Raw genomic sequence first — 19,069 nt, 5'->3', positions numbered from 1 at the left:
GTGGCGCGGCCTGTGGGTCGGACATTTCCCCACCGGCACTTTCCTGGGTTTCGGCACCACTTGTGGAATACACCAGGCACAGACGCACACACAGGTAGGTACAGCCAACTTCCACATTTATTGAAGTGATGTTGTTTTGACAGCTGACTCAGTCACACAGTCTGACAGCTCACGAGCCCAGCTGATCTCTCTCTGGCCGCTCCTCCTCGTCTCACTATAAACACAGCGGAGGGAGACCATCATCAGTGCATAAACAACATCAGCTGTTCTTACCGGCCTCGCAGCGCCGCCCTGTTGAGCCTTCCGCTCCACTCCTCCCCTGCAGCTGCGCCCGGGGCCACTCCTCCGCCACAGTGACATGAATGCGGGGGCTGTTTGTCAGATTCCGGGAGCATGGCGTTGTTTCTTGGAGCAAACCGTCATAGTGTACATTCCTGCGGTCACACAATAATTCCAGCAGAAATTTAAGTAGATAGGGCGGGTTGCCACTTAATTTTGTGTTGTGCACATGCGCAGAAACAACAGGTAGGATGGTTTGTGAGGTCGCATGGATTCCCAGAACACATTTCTCTCATTTTTTTGTGAAGTAGATGTTCTCATGACCTATCGAGTGATGCCACTGACCAGCCAATCAGTGGCATGCTGTCCGATGACGTAATAGTTTAATACCTGCTCGGATCGCTTGGAACCCGTCCGAGCAGGTACTAAAGCAGTACCAGGAACTAGTGATGTGACGTTCTGTGTCGAGGCTTCAAAGCTTGTGTCGAGTAATTGAGGGGGCTTGCTTCATTTACGGGAGGAGCTGAAAAGACAGTGTCACTATAATTATCGTGCGAGTTACAGGTTTTTCACAATTTGCCTCAAAGTGACACAAGGTCTAAAAACTCCCCATTCAAAGTCTCAGAGCTAAAATACTGAAACTGAAGGCATTTTCTGTAACTTTATTGCAGTTTATTGTTTGATAACAGCATTTTGGTTATTTTGTAAGTGATTTAAGTGTTACTCACATCCTGTCACTGCTGAGATTTCTTCTGCTATGATGGGTCATTGGAGTTTAACTGCCTAACAGTTACATTTATTTCTGTACCTCAATAAATCATGCTCAGTTTTTCCACATGATCTCTCCTTATTGAACTGCTTTTGTAGATAAGCTTCAAGCCAGAAAGCAACAACACCTAAACCAAAAATATTATCATCAGAAGTGAGAAAGTGTCTGGACTATCTCCAGCTGCGTTGCATGTATTAAAGATAACTTCAGACACTGTCTGGTTGTCATGTCTGAAACAGGCTGTACAGTCACACAGATAAAAGACAGCAGTCATGTTTCTAATATTACAAATCAACCAGAAAGATTATGAAGATAAAAGCTGTGAGACCCCACTAGAGAACGGATGGCTTGTTATCATTACATGAAGTGATTTAGAAATAAGCTGCCAAGTGGCTGCTGTGGCTGCTGCTGCTGCTGTTGCCTTTCTAAGATGCCCTCCACAATCTTCTCTATTGAGACTTGTGTCAGTGGTGTAGACAGGGCAGGAGGAGGCGGGTTAAAGACGGCAGGGCTCTATGGTGACTACAGGGACACTAGTTGTTTCACTGCCTTCAGTTAAAGACTGCCACAGCAGCTGCTGGGCAGCCACAGGTTTTGGAACAGAGGGTGGGGGCTGAAGGGCAGCTGGTTCATCTTTTCTCAGAGTTTTGTGTTTGTCCCAGTTCAGAGGGACTGGACGGCAGCCTGGCTCTCTGTATTCAAGCCCAAATTGCTCTCCAGTGTCTCTGTCAGAGAGGTGAAGTGCAGTGTACTTCTCCTGACCAGTCACTCTTCTGGAGGCTGCATTAAACTCCACCACTAGAGCTGGATCAAAAACACAAGGTAGCATGACACCTGGCTGCTTAAGCTCCACCAGTCGTTGGTAGTTCCATCGTGCCACCCCTGTGATGCCCTGGGCCTGGAATAGTTCAGTGGAAACGTGAGTCCCGGTGATCCACTGGGCCTGGTGGAAATGATAACCCTCCTGCTGTGAAGTGCCTCGGACAGGAATCCAGATGGGGACCTTGGCACCTTCACCAGGGACATGGTTAAGCTGAAGAGTCCCACCGTACCTAAACATTACACCCTCTGAGAGTTCAGGGTCACTTAGGCAGCCACGCAGAATGTGCACTGCGTCACGTCTTCAGCATGGATGGCTTGAAGAGTGGGACGTTGTTGGGGTCTGTGGCCAGGTGAAAATGGTTCAGGACCTTTTCCACTCTGTTCAGCAGCTCAGTGGGTTGTGGTATTTGGATCCTGCAGTGCTCCCTTATGTGTTGCTTTGTGGGATTAGCAGGATGGATGCCACAGAACTTATAAGCATCCTGGAGCCTCTTCAGGTCTGCCTGATCAACCACTGAGAATGCCGCAGAGAGAAGCTGGCAGAAAGTGCTGAACAGAGGAAGATGCTCAGAGGTACACTCCCACAAAAATCGCCTCAGGCAGTGGAACAGGTCCAGTTTTACAATAATGTTCTTGTTGTAGTGGGTTCGAGAGGCACAGCTGTTTGCCACTGGTCCAGATGTGGCCGCAGCAACAACAGCAGGAGTGGTTTTTCAGGCATCCCACGATAGATTTTCGACAGGGATGCAGTCTGGGATCTTAAATGGAGCACAGCAATCCCTAAATGTAAGAAATACAAATACATGTAAGTATATGGAATATTATGTGTGTGCATCAAATTGATCTGAAAAAGAAAAACTCAGTTTTTCCAGACAGATTAGCAGTTTGAATGACAACGATGATTACGGTTTTTACCTGTCCACCCAGTGGTAGCCGGCCTTTTCCACTCCTGCATCACTGTACCTCTTGGCCATTCCCTGGTACATGGGCTCCAAGGACCTTTCTGTGTCAGACTGAACCATGACCCACGAAACAATCAGCCAGTTTTCATTCATTATGGAATAACTGGACATGACCCCAGATGCCAGCATGACTTTTCGTGCCACCTTCCTGATGTGGTCAGACCTGGAAATGTGGCCAAAAGTGCCCTGGAGGAGTTTGGATATGGCTGGATGTTGACGTCGGAATTCGTCGAGCAGGCAGTCAGTCAGGTAATGGCTGGACACAGAGACGCCACACCAGGCATGTGGGTCTTCATAAGACCTGAACTCCTGTGGCTTATTTTCCTTCCTCAGGAACTGCCCAATGGTCCTCTGTGCATGAGCTCCTGCCTCAGAATCCCAGACCGATCCTGTGGCATGGAGGTACGTCAGGTGAGCTCGCTCGTACTTGAGGTGCATGAGTTCATTTATTTGGTTTGCCATGTCTGTTGGAGATTTGCCAGTCCTCCTGAGCTCATCCATAACAGACTTGCAGATGGCCTTTTTGTTTGTAAGAAAAGCAGGGAGAAGGTTGGTAAACCTTTGGGCAGTTTCTCCAGCCATCGTGGATTGTCAGCAAACCAGTTCCTGCGACAAGCCCTGCAGCAGAGTCGTGAAGACAGGATGTAATACTGACCACTGGTGCCAACAATTACACGTGGCCTGCCCACACCAGCAGAGACCACTTGTGAACGAAAGCAACCATGGAGACATGGCAAGATATAATTGTTTCTTAACCTGACCATGATAGCACTCTCAGGTTTCATTTTACATTTTATGCACAGGGCGATTACATCTGATTGGGTCACTTCCAAACTCGTCCTGCCTTTGTCATCATCATCATCATCATCATCATCATCATCATCTTCTTCATCCGCTTTATCCGAGGCCAGGTTGCGGGGGCAGCAGCCTAAGCAGAGAGGCCCAGACCCTTATCCGGGGGAACACCAAGGCGTTTCCAGGCCAGCCGAGAGATATAATCTTTCCAGCGTGTCCTGGGTCTGCCCTGGGGCCTTTGTACACAGCTTAAATATTTCTGATTGGATCTCACATTTTTTATTTTTTTTTAGACCAAAGTATCAATATATTCCATTGCACTTTTTTGTCTCGTGCACTAGTTTTTAGTTAGTTATTGTCTCCCTTTCATCATGAAAACAAAGGTAACTGACAAAAATTATGACAAAAATAATTGGTCAGTGAAATTAACACTGGATAAGAGCACCCATGCTGATGTAGCATTAACTTGTAGCTTAAAAATAGCACGCACAAACCATTCCATAGGTGCAAGATTTGCATGACAAATTGAGGTATTCAGTACAGTTTCTATTACAACATTTTATTGAGATTGATGCCATATATAGGTTGTTCCCCCAAGGATCAATATAGTCTGTGTAGTTGGAATTACTGGGTGGTCCCATCATGCTGTGTCCACATCAGTCAAATATCTGTTGCAGTCAGCTGGACCACAATTAAATAATTCTGAGCAGCACTTGGCAGACTGCAGCAGCCTGCATGTGTGTGTTCCATGAAAATCAAAAGTAACAAAAACCCTGCCATTCCTCAAGCCTGAATCATTTCAGTCACATTTTCGCCTGGAGATGTCTAAAGACAGGCTGTCTTTTGTTGCCATAGAGACCTGAATCCCCCCCCCCCCCCCGAACACAGTGTAGAGATCTGGGCCTGCAAAGTATGTTTTTGAATTTTGTTAATTTTGGACTTTTTGAGGGTTAAAATAAAGAAAATAAAAAGTATTTCTGGCTTACATCTATCTTCCACAAACCTGTCAAACATGTCAGGTTGTTGAGATTCGCAAAGTTGAGACAAATGCCTCTTTTTGAGATGTGCGATAATAACTTTCAAGTTACTGTGGAAAAGTTGACTAACTGGCCGGCTGAAAAGTCTCCTGCCAGGGGAGGAAAAGAACAACAGTTCAGATTTTGGCCAGTTCCGTCATCTGGGATCCTTCTCCACATCCGCTGGTGAACATGCATTAACTCACACATAGTGCTCATGTGCATAAACACAGGCTGATAATGTCTGGAAAGTTGCAGTAAACAAAAAAACATTACTTGTTCATTTGATTTCATTGCTTCTTCATTTGATTAACATATTCATGAATATTCTGACTAACATTTTGGCAAGCAGGGACATGACACAGGCCCGTGTGAAGTGAAGGAATAAACATGTCATCAAAGGGAAGTTTCATAAAGAGTTCTGCTCTTTTAGCTATCTCTTCCCAGGAAATAAATCTTTGTACTTTCGGACTTGCAGAAACAGAAGATTGTTATGGGCGGCTGTGCATCTTCCACTAATCGGAAGGTCAGTTGTTCAATCTCTTACAACATTTCTTATAGGGTACAGAGTACAGTGAACAGGCACATCATGACCGTTTACGATAGTGATGGCCAAATGAAGCTTTCCGAAGCACTGAAGCTTGTATTGAAAAACGGTTCATTACTCGAAGCTTTTCAACACAGTCCTCTCCGGTGACATCTGGTGGTGAAAATTTTGAAGAGCAGCTTGAATCTGCAAAATAAAACGGACTGCTCAATCATCACTGCTCACTCAAGAGTGGCGTTCTCTCCGATATTGGGCCACCGTTCCATTGCTTTGAACATGTAATTGGTTTTGTTTTCTCGATTGGGGGGCTGAAAAAAATGTAATGCGTATTTGCGTAATACATTTTGATCAATAAACTTTCCCTATTTAAACATGCACTATGGTGTGGCCTTTCTTTGCTCATAACTCCTTGATGTTGGTAAATACAATAAGTGAGCAATATATATAATATACATATGATAACGCACAGCACATTATGGAGTATGCCCCTGCTGTGGAGTCCTGCCTCCATCTACTTGTCATTTAATCACAGCTGGACAGGTTCATACAAAATATTAGATGAGGCCAATTGTCCTATACATATGTGGAGAAGGGAAATTATTTTACTGCTATTGTTAAATAATAAATATAATCTGCAGCATGGATATTGCATTCAGAGGTTTAAACAGTGTGTCTTTCAGAAAGGCTAAAAGTCACAGGCTGACAGGAAACAGGCTTGCAGAGAGTTTGCAGAAGTGAAAGCAGAAAGTTATTTTGAGCAGCAGGCTAAGACGATCATGGCTGTAACAATGTAACAGATGGCTTTAAGAAGGCCTTAAGATGTTAACTTTGTATTTTTTATACACAATGCATATCTGTGCTTATTAAAGAGTTGGAGCTCGGTCAATTAATTGGAGGTTGTAAGCTTTGTTCGGCGCGATGTCCGGACAATCTATTGTGTAAGTGACTTGGAGCTATAGAAGGTTAAAACTGCGTACATGCTTACAAAACACTTATATCAGGTCATTTTATATTAAGGTTTTAGTAGAGGTTCTTGGTTAAAACATTTATTTAGTAGATGACATATACATAGTCTCAGTTAGGTTGTAACACATAAGGATGAGCCTCTGTTCTGGTAAAAGGTCAGAAGTGCAACAGGTGAATTGAGAAAGAGCATTTGAGGACGAGACACAGACAGTTAGTAGGTGAAGAGGTGACACAAAGAGCATGTGAGGTCAACACACACACACACATGAGTTAGATTTATTTAGAGGAGAGGTTAGTCATGTCTGGCTGGAACTGCGAAAGTGTCTCGGTAAAAGAGGAACAAGACAAGAACTGAAAGGTAGACAGGAAGTGCCAGCCATGAAAATAGAAGATGATGTTCTTTCGAATGGTGGTAAAAGTCATTGTAGTTTTGATATTGACGTATGTCTATATCCTGTCTGTGACGCATGAAGGGGCGTCAGTAAATCAAACCCTGATGCTATAAAAATCTGTGTATGCTTTGATTAAGTCGAAGACCAGTTCCTGTCTGCGAACAGAGCTGTTCTTCCCACACATGTGTATTCATTAAAAATCATTGTTTGACCAAGATCTTCTGGACCAATGGTGGTTTGTACTCTCCTTCCTCAATATTTGAACCTTAACATTTTGGGGGCTTCGTCCGGTGGTTGAGGAGGGAGAATTGGAGGTGTAGATGGAGAAATTTGGTTTTAGGTGGTCTGACGGGCAGACATGAATTCCAGTGGTCGAAGTGAATGGGCATAAGCCGGCTTATCCAAAGGTAAGGCACTACCTGTTGAATTATTTCCAAAGTGTGCCAAATTGGACATGATAAAATTTAAGTCTACTCACTGAAATTACTGGTGGATGTCTGTTTTGATTTTGATGAGAATCTCATGACAGTACTGAGGATTTAAAAGCAGTTGGACTGCTGAAAATGATTGAATACGGTTGGACCGTAAAAAGCAGTTGGACTGCTGGTAATGATTGAATGCGGTTGGACCGCTAAAAGGATTTAATACGGTTGGACTGTGGAAAGCAGTTGGACTGCTCAATGATTTTAGTATGTTAGGGAATTTGGTTATTTTTTGGTTATAAGGTTGGACCTGCTTCAGTCATACACTTGTTTTGGGTGTTGATTGTTGTTTCAAAGTATTATAAATTATCTTAGAACGGAACCGTGGGGGTTCTAGGAAGCGCAGTGCTCAGAGGTAACGCTTGCCAATGCCAGGGACGCTTAGGCATTGTCCTCTAAGAGGGATAGTCAGTTGGTCACTGTGGAGCTTGGGGCACTCCAGAATAACTAGTGGTTGGACCACTTTACCGTTTGGAACGGTAATCTGCGCTTTTTTGGGCAGCAAAGGTTGGACCTTGGGTGTTGGACACTTTTAAATTGAGTTAGGGACTTTAGAGATGAGGCCAGAAACTGTTGGACAGATACTGGTTAATTGATTACAAAAAAGTTGGACTTTTATCGGTTGGACCGTTAACTTAAATTTGTCGAAATTGGTTAGGCGCTAAAGCTGACAGATCTGACAGTAATTGTAAATATAAGACGTCTTTGTAATATAAGGGATCTCTGTGTGAAAGGAGTCTGAGGCAATGCTGGAGCTATTTTTAGACGGAGTGTGTGTGAGTGTGAAAATGCAAATTAGTAAGCAGTGAACTGTTTAAACCACAGTTGGTTTTACAAATACTGCTGCAAACATTGTTGAGTGTGAGTTTCAAATGCCATTTATGTTCATTAGAGGACTATAAATAAAGTATTGAGTTGCCGTAGTGGATGTATAGTAATTGACTAAGTTTGGATGTAGATATATAAATATATTGAGTGCACTATATATACTTAAAACTAACATACTACTTCTCTCCAGCAGTAGTTGCTGGTGTGATTTATTTTTTAATTTCTTGTGTGTGCGGTGAGAATTAATAGAGGTATTCAATCGTTTTTTCTTTGTTTTTGTTTACTTGCTCTTTCTGATTATGACAAGCATGTCTAAAATACTCTTAGGAAAGTGTGTTTTGAGTTATATTCCTCAACTCTGGTCACAGTTTAAGTGTGTGAAGGCGGTGACTAGAAGGTTTTGAATGATGAATAAAGGTGTGAGAGGTATTTCTTTGGTGATGTAAAGTAGGATGTTTTAAAGTTTGAAAGTGTTTTTAATTTAAGAGATGCATGAGTGATGTTATAAGAGTTTGAGTTTCTTTTCTTTCAGTTTAAAAACACATACGTACATACACTTGGTACACCCGTTTACTCTTTGACTTTATTAAAACAGACGGTGTATTTCAGTTTGAATTTCAGTAATTGTATGTTGATATGGTAATTTAGTTTATGTTAGGTGAAGGAGATGTCCATCTCCGCGTCTGGTACTGAGTGAAAGTGAGCACGTTGAAGGCTGTGATGTGAATGCTGACAAATGCAAAGAGTTTAGTTTATTTAAAAAGGTGTGTGTGTGAGAGGATTATGAAATCATTGTGTGAATGATGCTACATTTTAGATCAAAAGTTAGTAGAATTACAGAGGGTTTGTAGATTGTAAATACAAAATAAGTTTGATTAGCCTGGAGAAACAGAAAAGCAGCTTGAGCTGCTCTGAGAAACTGCGTCCTGTGTGTGTGTGACAGGAAGTTACATGCCCATAAAAGGAAGTCTGAGAGAGAAGTGTGTGCGTAGGCAAACTGCAGAGTGTGTGCGTGAAATAAGGGTGTTGTTTTTACATCAGGATTTAGTAGAACTAAAGTAGAACGTTATAAACAAACAGATAAAAAAGTAAAATGAAGAGAGAAAATAACTGATAATTACATTAATGAATAGAAAACACACATACACAAAGTGCCATATGTGAAATTATTCTAGGAAAGAATCAGAAGTGAGATAGTTTAATATAAGATGCAATGAAGGAAGCAGCTTACACTCCAGAGCCAGTGTGTTCCCTCCCCTCATACCCCTGCCCACTTGGCCCCCGTATCAGGCGAGTATGGAAGGCTGGATAGCCCATGACGGGTAAGATCCCACCTCGAAACCCTGGGACAACCTAAGGCAGGCACAGTCACGATTACTCGGCGTCACTCAGTCCCGGTGAGCTCAGACTAACGGGTGAGATGAAGTGAAGAAGATGGGACCCCAAGGGTAAAGCCGCTGGGCTAAGGCAGAGGTGGAAAGTGGCAAGTGGAGCCCTAACTTCTGGCTGAGGACAAGGAATGCTGCTATTTAAGGTGGGAAATCAGAATTTGGGTTAGCAATCACAGGGTGCAGAGTGGGGGTCACCCAGAGTCATAATCCAGTGAGATATCTGTGTCACCTCTTATAGTTTTCCTGTAATCTGAGCTCAAAGATGAGAATATATAGAGTACAGTAGAGTAAATTGTGCAAAGTTTACTATCAATTTTCTCAAAAACCGTACAGTAATTTTGGCTGTGGATCACAGGGTGAAGAGTGGCGACAGCCTAGAGTCAGAATCCAGTGAAATATCTGCGTCACCTCTTACAGTTTTCCTGTAATCGGAACTCAAAGATGTCAATATGTAGAGTACAGTAAAGCAAAATGGGAAGATTTTACTATCAATTTTCTCAAAAACTGTACAGTAATTTTGGCTGTGGATCACAGGGTGCAGAGTGGAGACAGCCTAGAGTCAGAATCCAGTGAAATATCTGCGTCACCTCTTACAGTTTTCCTGTAATCGGAACTCAAAGATGTCAATATGTAGAGTACAGTGAAGCAAAATGGGAAGATTTTACTATCAATTTTCTCAAAATCCATACAGTAATTTTTGCTGTGGATCACAGGGTGCAGAGTGGAGACAGCCTAGATTCATAATCCAGTGAAATATCTGCGTCACCTCTTATGGTTTTCCTGTAATCTAATCTCAAAGATGAGAATATATAGAGTATAGTACAGTAAATTGTGCAAAGTTTACTATCAATTTTCTCAAAATCCGTACAGTAATTTTTGCTGTGGATCACAGGGTGCAGAGTGGGGGTCACCCAGAGTCATAATCCAGTGAAATATCTGCGTCACCTCTTACAGTTTTCCTGTAATCTGAGGTTAAAGACGAGGATATTAAAAGTACAGTAGAGTAAATTGTGCAAAGTTTACTATCAATTTTCTCAAAAACCGTACAGTAATTTTGGCTGTGGATCACAGGGTGAAGAGTGGGGGTCACCCAGAGTCATAATCCAGTGAGATATCTGCGTCACCTCTTACAGTTTTCCTGTAATCTAAGCTCAAAGATGAGAATATATAGAGTACAGTAGAGTAAATTGTGCAAAGTTTACTATCAATTTTCTCAAAATCCGTACAGTAATTTTGGCTGTGGATTACAGGGTGAAGAGTGGAGATGGCCTAGATTCATAATCCAGTGAAATATCTGCGTCACCTCTTATAGTTTTCCTGTAATCGGAGCTCAAAGATGTCAATATGTAGAGTACAGTAAAGCAAAATGGGAAGATTTTACCATGAATTTTCTCAAAAACTGTACAGTAATTTTGGCTGTGGATGACAGGGTGAAGAGTGGCGACAGCCTAGATTCAGAATCCAGTGAAATATCTGCGTCACCTCTTATAGTTTTCCTGTAATCTGAGCTCAAAGATGTCAATATGTAGAGTACAGTAAAGCAAAATGGGAAGATTTTACTATCAATTTTCTCAAAAACTGTACAGTAATTTTTGCTGTGGATCACAGGGTGCAGAGTGGGGGTCACCCAGAGTCATAATCCAGTGAGATATCTGCGTCACCTCTTACAGTTTTCCTGTAATCTAAGCTCAAAGATGAGAATATATAGAGTACAGTAGAGTAAATTGTGCAAAGTTTACTATCAATTTTCTCAAAAACCGTACAGTAATTTTGGCTGTGGATCACAGGGTGCAGAGTGGAGACAGCCTAGATTCATAATCCAGTGAAATATCTGCGTCACCTCTTACAGTTTTCCTGTAATCGGAGATCAAAGATGTCAATATGTAGAGTACAGTAAAGCAAAATGGGAAGATTTTACTATCAATTTTCTCAAAAACTGTACAGTAATTTTGGCTGTGGATCACAGCATGCAGAGTGGGGGTCACCCAGAGTCAGAATCCAGTGAGATATCTGCGTCACCTCTTTCAGTTTTCCTGTAATCTAAGCTCAAAGATGAGAATATATAGAGTACAGTAGAGTAAATTGTGCAAAGTTTACTATCAATTTTCTCAAAATCCGTACAGTAATTTTGGCTGTGGATCACAGGGTGAAGAGTGGAGATGGCCTAGATTCATAATCCAGTGAAATATCTGCGTCACCTCTTATAGTTTTCCTGTAATCGGAGCTCAAAGATGTCAATATGTAGAGTACAGTAAAGCAAAATGGGAAGATTTTACCATGAATTTTCTCAAAAACTGTACAGTAATTTTGGCTGTGGATGACAGGGTGAAGAGTGGCGACAGCCTAGATTCAGAATCCAGTGAAATATCTGCGTCACCTCTTATAGTTTTCCTGTAATCTGAGCTCAAAGATGTCAATATGTAGAGTACAGTAAAGCAAAATGGGAAGATTTTACTATCAATTTTCTCAAAAACTGTACAGTAATTTTTGCTGTGGATCACAGGGTGCAGAGTGGGGGTCACCCAGAGTCATAATCCAGTGAGATATCTGCGTCACCTCTTACAGTTTTCCTGTAATCTAAGCTCAAAGATGAGAATATATAGAGTACAGTAGAGTAAATTGTGCAAAGTTTACTATCAATTTTCTCAAAAACCGTACAGTAATTTTGGCTGTGGATCACAGGGTGCAGAGTGGAGACAGCCTAGATTCATAATCCAGTGAAATATCTGCGTCACCTCTTACAGTTTTCCTGTAATCGGAGATCAAAGATGTCAATATGTAGAGTACAGTAAAGCAAAATGGGAAGATTTTACTATCAATTTTCTCAAAAACTGTACAGTAATTTTGGCTGTGGATCACAGCATGCAGAGTGGGGGTCACCCAGAGTCAGAATCCAGTGAGATATCTGTGTCACCTCTTTCAGTTTTCCTGTAATCTGAGCTCAAAGATGAGGACATTAAAAGTATAGTTGAGTAAATTGGGTAAATTTTATTGTTAATTTTCTCTGAATCATACAGTAATTTGGGCTGTGGATCACAGGGGTGAAAGTGGAGATTAACCAAAACTGGGAGTGGATTGTGAAGTAAAATAGTGTCAGGACAGAAAACACTGCGTTTCTAAGCCAGTCGGCACCTATACCGTAATATGCGTAAGAGTAGTGCAACAACATTTTAGGTGCGGCTGGCGGGGCGGCTAGCTTGACTGCGACTTCGTAAGTGAGGGCTCACTTGACCGCAGTTTGCAGTTTCTGTTCAGTGTCTAGTCTGTATCTGTCTCGTGTCTCCATCTTTGTTTAGTGGTTTCTTGTTTCCTGTCTTATTTTGAAAGTCTTTGCCTTATGCGGATTGTTTTAGTGATAGAAGCACCATGGAGGACGAGTTTGAAGGTACCAGCTCTCAGGTATGAAGCTAACTTTCAAAAGTTACATGAGTACAAACAGGTATCTTGTCGGGTTTTTTTCGTTTGCTTGTTTTTGGTTGGTTTTTTTTTTAACCCTGTCCTGTCTGGCTGTTTTTGTGGCACAAATATAACGGTGTAGAGAAAGAGTTGAGCGCGCACGGGCAGAAATATTGAGAGCGCCAGCAACACGTTGTTAGCGAGCGCAAATGCAAAAACCGAGCGAGAGGGGCTGCTGTTGTGTGTGTTTGTATGGAAAATAGCAAACACTGAAAACATGTTTTGCACGCATGAATGAATTTTGTTCACTAAAATTCAGCTTTTGTTCGCTCAAAATAAATTTCTCCTCAAAATGCAACACTTGTACCTGCAAACTTTTTTTATGTGCTCTCAATTTTTACGTGCGCTCAGAATAGTGGCACAAAAATAACGCCATACCAGGCTGTGTCCCAATTCAGGGTCTGCACGGTTGAGTGCGCGTACTACGTACTATAAGTACGAGAAGTGCGGAAGTGAGAGGCTTGTGAAATGGGACGGTCTAGCCTTCGTCGTGCTGTTCAGGTTGCCTAACAACCATGATACTAACCGCGAGAAACGTTTCATCCAGCTTTGTTTGACAGAAATGAAGGAGAAAAAATGTTTTGTTGGTCATTTATTTTTGTCATGACATCACTTTGATTAGTTGAGTATCTGAGGCTGAGACCAGAGGACTGTAAAACATGATTGTTGGGCTTCATTTCTGTACTGAACAGTCATTTTAAGATTAGTTAGTAAATAACAATTAGCTAATGTTGTTCATGAGACTAAAATCATCTCACTGTGGTAATGTAAATATAATATGGCCAATAATATATGTATTGTCAGATTATTATGATATATATATTTATATACATATTACAGCAGTGAGCTTGAACTCTGGGTCAAAGATTCAAGTTGCAGTTATTTATATTTCCTATCACCTTAAATCTTCACTCAAAGACAAGTATCTTTGACAGTATTATACATAAGAGACAAATATTGTTCGTTTAATATGTTGGCATTATTACATTTGGCTCAATGCTTACTTTTATGTGTAAAAAGAAAATGTACGAGCTGTGATAACTGTTTCTGATAGAATGAAGAGTAGACTGATATATGAAATATTCCTTTATTGGGTGAGAAACTCAGACCATGTCATAACTGCTTTAAGTCATACAAAATAGATATCAGAGCCTTAAACAGGCTGACTTCTGCTAAATGGGTCAAACTGGGCAGAAAGTATACAAACACAGAACATCCTTATAGAATATGATGTAACACTATAGATCAACTTACCTCAGAATATATAAAGCATATAAACAATTACAGCAAAATGATGCAACAAACACTACTAATCCAAAATACTCAAAGCTTCATAGAACTGAAACAAACATTTATTTTTAGGTCCATTCTGCTGCTGATACATACTTTAGGTTTCTGAATGTTAAACTTGTTGCTGCCTTTTATAGTGTGTAACTTGAAGGCCCTGAGTACTTTCTCCCACAAATTATTATAAAATTATTTTAACATTACCTAATAAGACTGATTCAGGACAGACGGTTAGTTATTGTAAACTTTTCTAGCAGTCAACCACAAACAGGGAACAGGCTGTCTATTCTCTCCATCTGTCAGCTGCTGCTGGCTCTTCCTCCTCCTCCTCTACAAGTGTAACTTATAAATACATGTTCAGACTTTTATTACACAATCAGAGAGAGAGAGTGCAGGACAGACAGACAGGTGACAGTCTCAGGCGTACATACTGCTACAAAACAGCACCAGAAAAGGAGGATTTAGTCTTTGTGTTATTACGAGTGCTAAACAAGAAGAGTTCCCAGATGGTACAGTGGACACATGTGTGATTCCTGTGATTAAAGCATCTTTCTTTCAGCTTAACGAGTGAACCGTCAGCTCGTTCAAACACACGTTAAAGTCCGTTTGGCTCGACACCACCGAACAGAGGCAGCAATATAACATAGCTAACATTAACAGTGCAGTGAATCCTGCTTGTGCCGTGATATTCAGGACTGCAAACCGAGCAGCATCACTGACTTTCAGCTTGTTGTGTTTGTGGATATACGACTGATTTTAATTATCTATCAAATCATCACATTCTCTGTAAGATTAAGGTCAACTATATATATATTTAGAAGTAGAGGCTTTAAAACCAAGTTAACGCTGAAAGTACAAACATCACTAATGTCACACAACTTTGCCGACATGCGGCCAACAGTAATGTTTTCATGTTCTTCATTATTAAACATTCGCACATAAAAAAAGTGGCATAGTATTCAGTACTTACTTTTGACAGTTTACTCTTCGGCCGCTGCCTTCTGCCGTATTTTGCAGCAAAATTATCCACACCCACCGCCGCGCTATGAATTGTGGGATATATGGGACCACGAAGCGTGCACCGGACCACGCTTGATATTTGGGGAAATCGACGGCGCATTTGAAGTACACTTCGAGTTGGGACAGTCGTCACGTGGCGGTGACGTAATCGCACTCAAAATGCGTACTTCAAGCGTGCGGTCTCTGAATTGGGACACATCCCCAGTCTCCATTTCAACTTGTGTTGAAAGTGCGGACTTCAAATGATATTCTCTTAATTGTGTTAATAGGCCACGTAAAACCAGAGTTATGATTCGAAACAGTACAAACGGTGTTTTCTGAGGACAGCGCTACCAAACACTCTCCGTTGGCGACCAAAATTTTAAAAACAAAATTAAAAAAAAAAAAAAAAGGATGCATGTCTGCCATTAAGTAACATAATATTTTGTGGGAAACGTAGTTTTTCCCCTCGGGCCTTGATAAACCTATACTGGTGGTTTTAAGTTATGTCTGACATATGTCTGTGCAGTTTCTGGGATGCTTAGATCTCAAAATGCACTGTTGGAAATTATTTTATTTTCTATGTTTTGTTTTGTTACTTTTCTAAAAACAGATGGTGATCTTTTCTAAAAGCGATAGGACAGGTGTGGAGGAGAGTGAAGCAAGAGAATGGGTTCCTAAGGTGGGCAAGAAAAATCCAGCTAAGTTTCTTCTCCTGTAGTTAACGATGTAAATATGTTGTTTTCACACATCCATGGAAAATGAGCAAAATATATATTTTTCTGCTCTAATAACAGTCTGTTAGCTCATCTGACGATGATGGGACAGATGACTGGAAACCCACACAGGATGAATCTGAAGGCTATTCAGAAGAGGAGGAAGAACAAGAACGTAAAAGGATTCCTAAGGTAGCCATGAAAAACAAAACTGGGTGTCCTATGCCACAAAGAGATGTGAAATTCATCCTCAGTTTCACTGCTTCCACAATCTATCTATCAAAAATGAGCCAAACATATTGTTGTCTTCTCTTAAAACAGATGGCGGCAGCATCTGAAAAGGATGGGACACATGATAGCAGACCCACACAGGATGAATCTAAAGATGATTCAAAGGATGAAGCAGAACATTTGGGACAAATGATTCACAAAGTGGCCATGGAAAAGGTAAAATTTGTTCTCAGTTTCAATGCATTCAACAAAATATGTCTTTGTATTCTTCTACGTCACATGGTCAGCTCATATGTATGGAACACCAGGACTGCCATAATGAATTAATTAAATACACCATTAAATAATTAATTAAATGTGGCAATAATTAATTAAAATCGGAAATAATTACCGTATTTTCTGGACTACAAAGCGCACCTGAATATTAGCCGCGCAAGCTAAAATCAGGGCAAAATCTTGTTTTGTACATACATTAGCCGCACCTGACTAAAAGCCGCAGGTGTTTCAATGTTGACTTATCATATGTAAGAGAATATGCACAAAGGGAATTGTCAGGAAAGAGATGGCTGTTTGGAGACACACCCCTTTTATTAATATTTTGAAAACAAGTTAGGAGTACATATTTGCATAACTTTTTAGGCATATGTACAAGTAGCGGTAATTACAAGTACGAAACATGTACTGTGCTTCATAAATGAGTAACAAATGTAGTACATAACAATAACCTACCTACAGCACACCAAAAAAAATAGATTCAGACTACCTTTTAGGCTCAGGTGCAGTGACACGGCTTTAACAAGAAGAAAAGTCAGTCATTCACCACCATCTTTCTCTTCTTCCTGCGCACTAAAACCACCAAAGTCCTCTTCTCCAGTGTCGGAAACGAACAGGCTCAGGGTGGCTTCGTCATCCACTCTCCGCTTCTTTCCTTCGTTGTCACTTTCAAAACCAAAGAAATCCTCGTTGTCAGAGTCGAACACCCTCAGAAGGGCCGTGGCGGTGTCCTCCTTTCCATCATGCAGCAGGTCAGCCCTTCGAAATCCGTTGGTGATCGTGGATGTTTTCACACTTTTCCACGCTGTCAGAATCCACTGGTGGAGTTGAGCATAACTTGCTTTTCGCAAGTTTATCACCGCTCGTGATGCACGCCTCCCGCTGAACGTGTAGCGCTACTTTGAAGTTTGTTTTTCGCGCTACTTTGTACGGCACTACGTTGCCTGGCGGACGGACATGTGACCAACATACCACTCTTGAACCCCGATACTGTGTGTCTGATCACATGCCCTTCCGCCAGGCAACGTAGTGCCGTACAACAGCGGAACAAACAAAACAAATCCTCTTACAATATCACAAAAATCATGGACAATCCTTAGAGAACCCACACCTGACTAAAAGCCGCAGGGTTCAAAGCTTGTGCAAAAAGTAGCGGCTTATAGCCCGACAATTACGGTAATTACGGTACATAAATATTTACGACACATGTAATTAAATAATTATTGACACATTTAATTAATTATTTATTTATTTCACATTTTAATTAATTATTGACACATTTAAGTAATTATTTAATTTATTCATTTTGGCACAGTTGACTCCTTCAGGTCTCACCATGAAATAATTTTATCTGTCAACCTCACCCATCAAACTCAGTGGGCAGGGTTAACACTGATCGAGTCAAAACCATTGCTTTGGCCTGGTGGCCATTGTTTCTAGCACTTTGCTCTTTGCAAAAGTGCTTCGATGATTTCGGAGATGTCTGCCCAGTCTCACGGCAAAGCGTGGGATAGACCCGCTCGTCTCGCAAGCAATCGAGCTGTTATTATCACTGACAAAGCGCAGGCCCCGGTACACAGCTGTAATAACCCCCGCTGACACTGACTTCTTTTACTGAGGTTATATTTATCGGGTTTTTTTTCCTGATGTTCTTATGTGTCCTACGTGTTTCAGTCGCCAATTCGGAATTATGACTAACATTAAAAACATGTTTAAGGAGGAGAGAGAGCAAATAAATTCGATTAACAGCTGATCTTTGGGTTTTTGTTCAGTAATCAGCTTGACCTGCGTATAAACGTATAAATGAGATAATGTTGGTGTTTCCGTCATGTAGTAACTGCTGGCTTTAACTGTACAAAGGTTGTTCGACACTATGAAACACATACAGACTTCATGATGTTCGGCTAATATTTTTATTGTGAATAGTAATCATGAGGGTAAACGGACCTGTACACCACGGAGCGAGGTCAGCATATCCACGATATCTTCAGCTCTATGAGTTAACACAGTTTCCCAGCTGACTAGTCTAACTGACATGTACGAATATGTCACGGGTCATATCAATATGATTTTACAGAAGATCATCCTTATTACTGCCAACTATTCCAGAGACGTGAAAATCTACAGCATAAAGAACAAAAAAATATAGCAGTCTAACGCAACACTGTAACAGAGATGAACCGTCAGTTTGTCGCAGATCAAAGTGGAATGAAAGTGATTGGTTGAACAGGTGTTCGTGATCTGTGTTTTCTGCATTTTCATCAGCGTAAGAGACTCAGCAGCAGATTAGAATAACAGTTACACATTTAATAAATCACCAAATGAATACACGCAAGAAACGAGCAAACCTGTTCCGACAATTTGAGTTTGTGTTCCCTCAGCTGCAGACTCGCTGCTGTTTAAATGTTTGAGAGGAAGATTAGATATAAAGCAAATGTCAAACATAGACTCAGTCTGCGTTCACATTTGATATGAGGCCAGGACGGATAATGGCTGTGTCCTGTTTGAAGATCATATATGTAAAATTGTTGTCTGACCTCTGTCGATCCAGCCGCTCAGAGTCCGTGGTTACCATGGTTACTGCATAAGCACCTATAATGTAAACAGCTGACACAGCGGAAACCTACCAGGAGCATGGGTGTTTATGGTTTTCATTGCAAAAGAACTGTCTGAATGGTTAACTGAAGTTAACTTGGATAAATTATAGTTAAGGAGTATCACAGATAACGCCCACGTGAGCTGTGTGACTGTTCACCACTACACTGAAATAAGTAGGCTATTACTGAAATACACGTGCTATATCATAAACTATGATATAAATAGGGAGGTCCTATTAACATGTTTAGTTTTAAAGGACA

At 41.2% G+C, this 19,069-nt stretch overlaps 2 pseudogenes across 1 annotated transcript in view; one reads left to right on the top strand and one right to left on the bottom strand.

Moving 5' to 3' along the window:
- Positions 1–1,544: 1,544 nt before the first annotated feature.
- LOC146606800 (uncharacterized) lies at positions 1,545–3,608 on the bottom strand (annotated as a pseudogene).
- An 8,822-nt stretch (positions 3,609–12,430) lies between these two features.
- Positions 12,431–19,069, top strand: part of LOC146606799 (UDP-N-acetylglucosamine transferase subunit ALG13-like) — a 41,530-nt pseudogene continuing 34,891 nt past the window's right edge. The window contains exons 1-5 of the transcript XR_014905387.1: positions 12,431–12,460; positions 12,603–12,648; positions 15,605–15,673; positions 15,789–15,899; positions 16,029–16,154. The product of XR_014905387.1 is annotated as a UDP-N-acetylglucosamine transferase subunit ALG13-like (transcript). The remainder of the gene's footprint in view (positions 12,461–12,602; positions 12,649–15,604; positions 15,674–15,788; positions 15,900–16,028; positions 16,155–19,069) is intronic.

The sequence above is a fragment of the Diplotaxodon limnothrissa genome, unplaced genomic scaffold, assembly GCF_057381915.1.
Source record: "Diplotaxodon limnothrissa isolate DT_005_m unplaced genomic scaffold, D_limnothrissa_male_GT1.1 unmapped_scaffold_7, whole genome shotgun sequence".
Taxonomy (NCBI): Eukaryota; Metazoa; Chordata; class Actinopteri; order Cichliformes; family Cichlidae; genus Diplotaxodon; species Diplotaxodon limnothrissa.
Note: the sequence above shows the minus strand (reverse complement) of the source record. Positions and strands in the feature narration are given on the sequence as shown.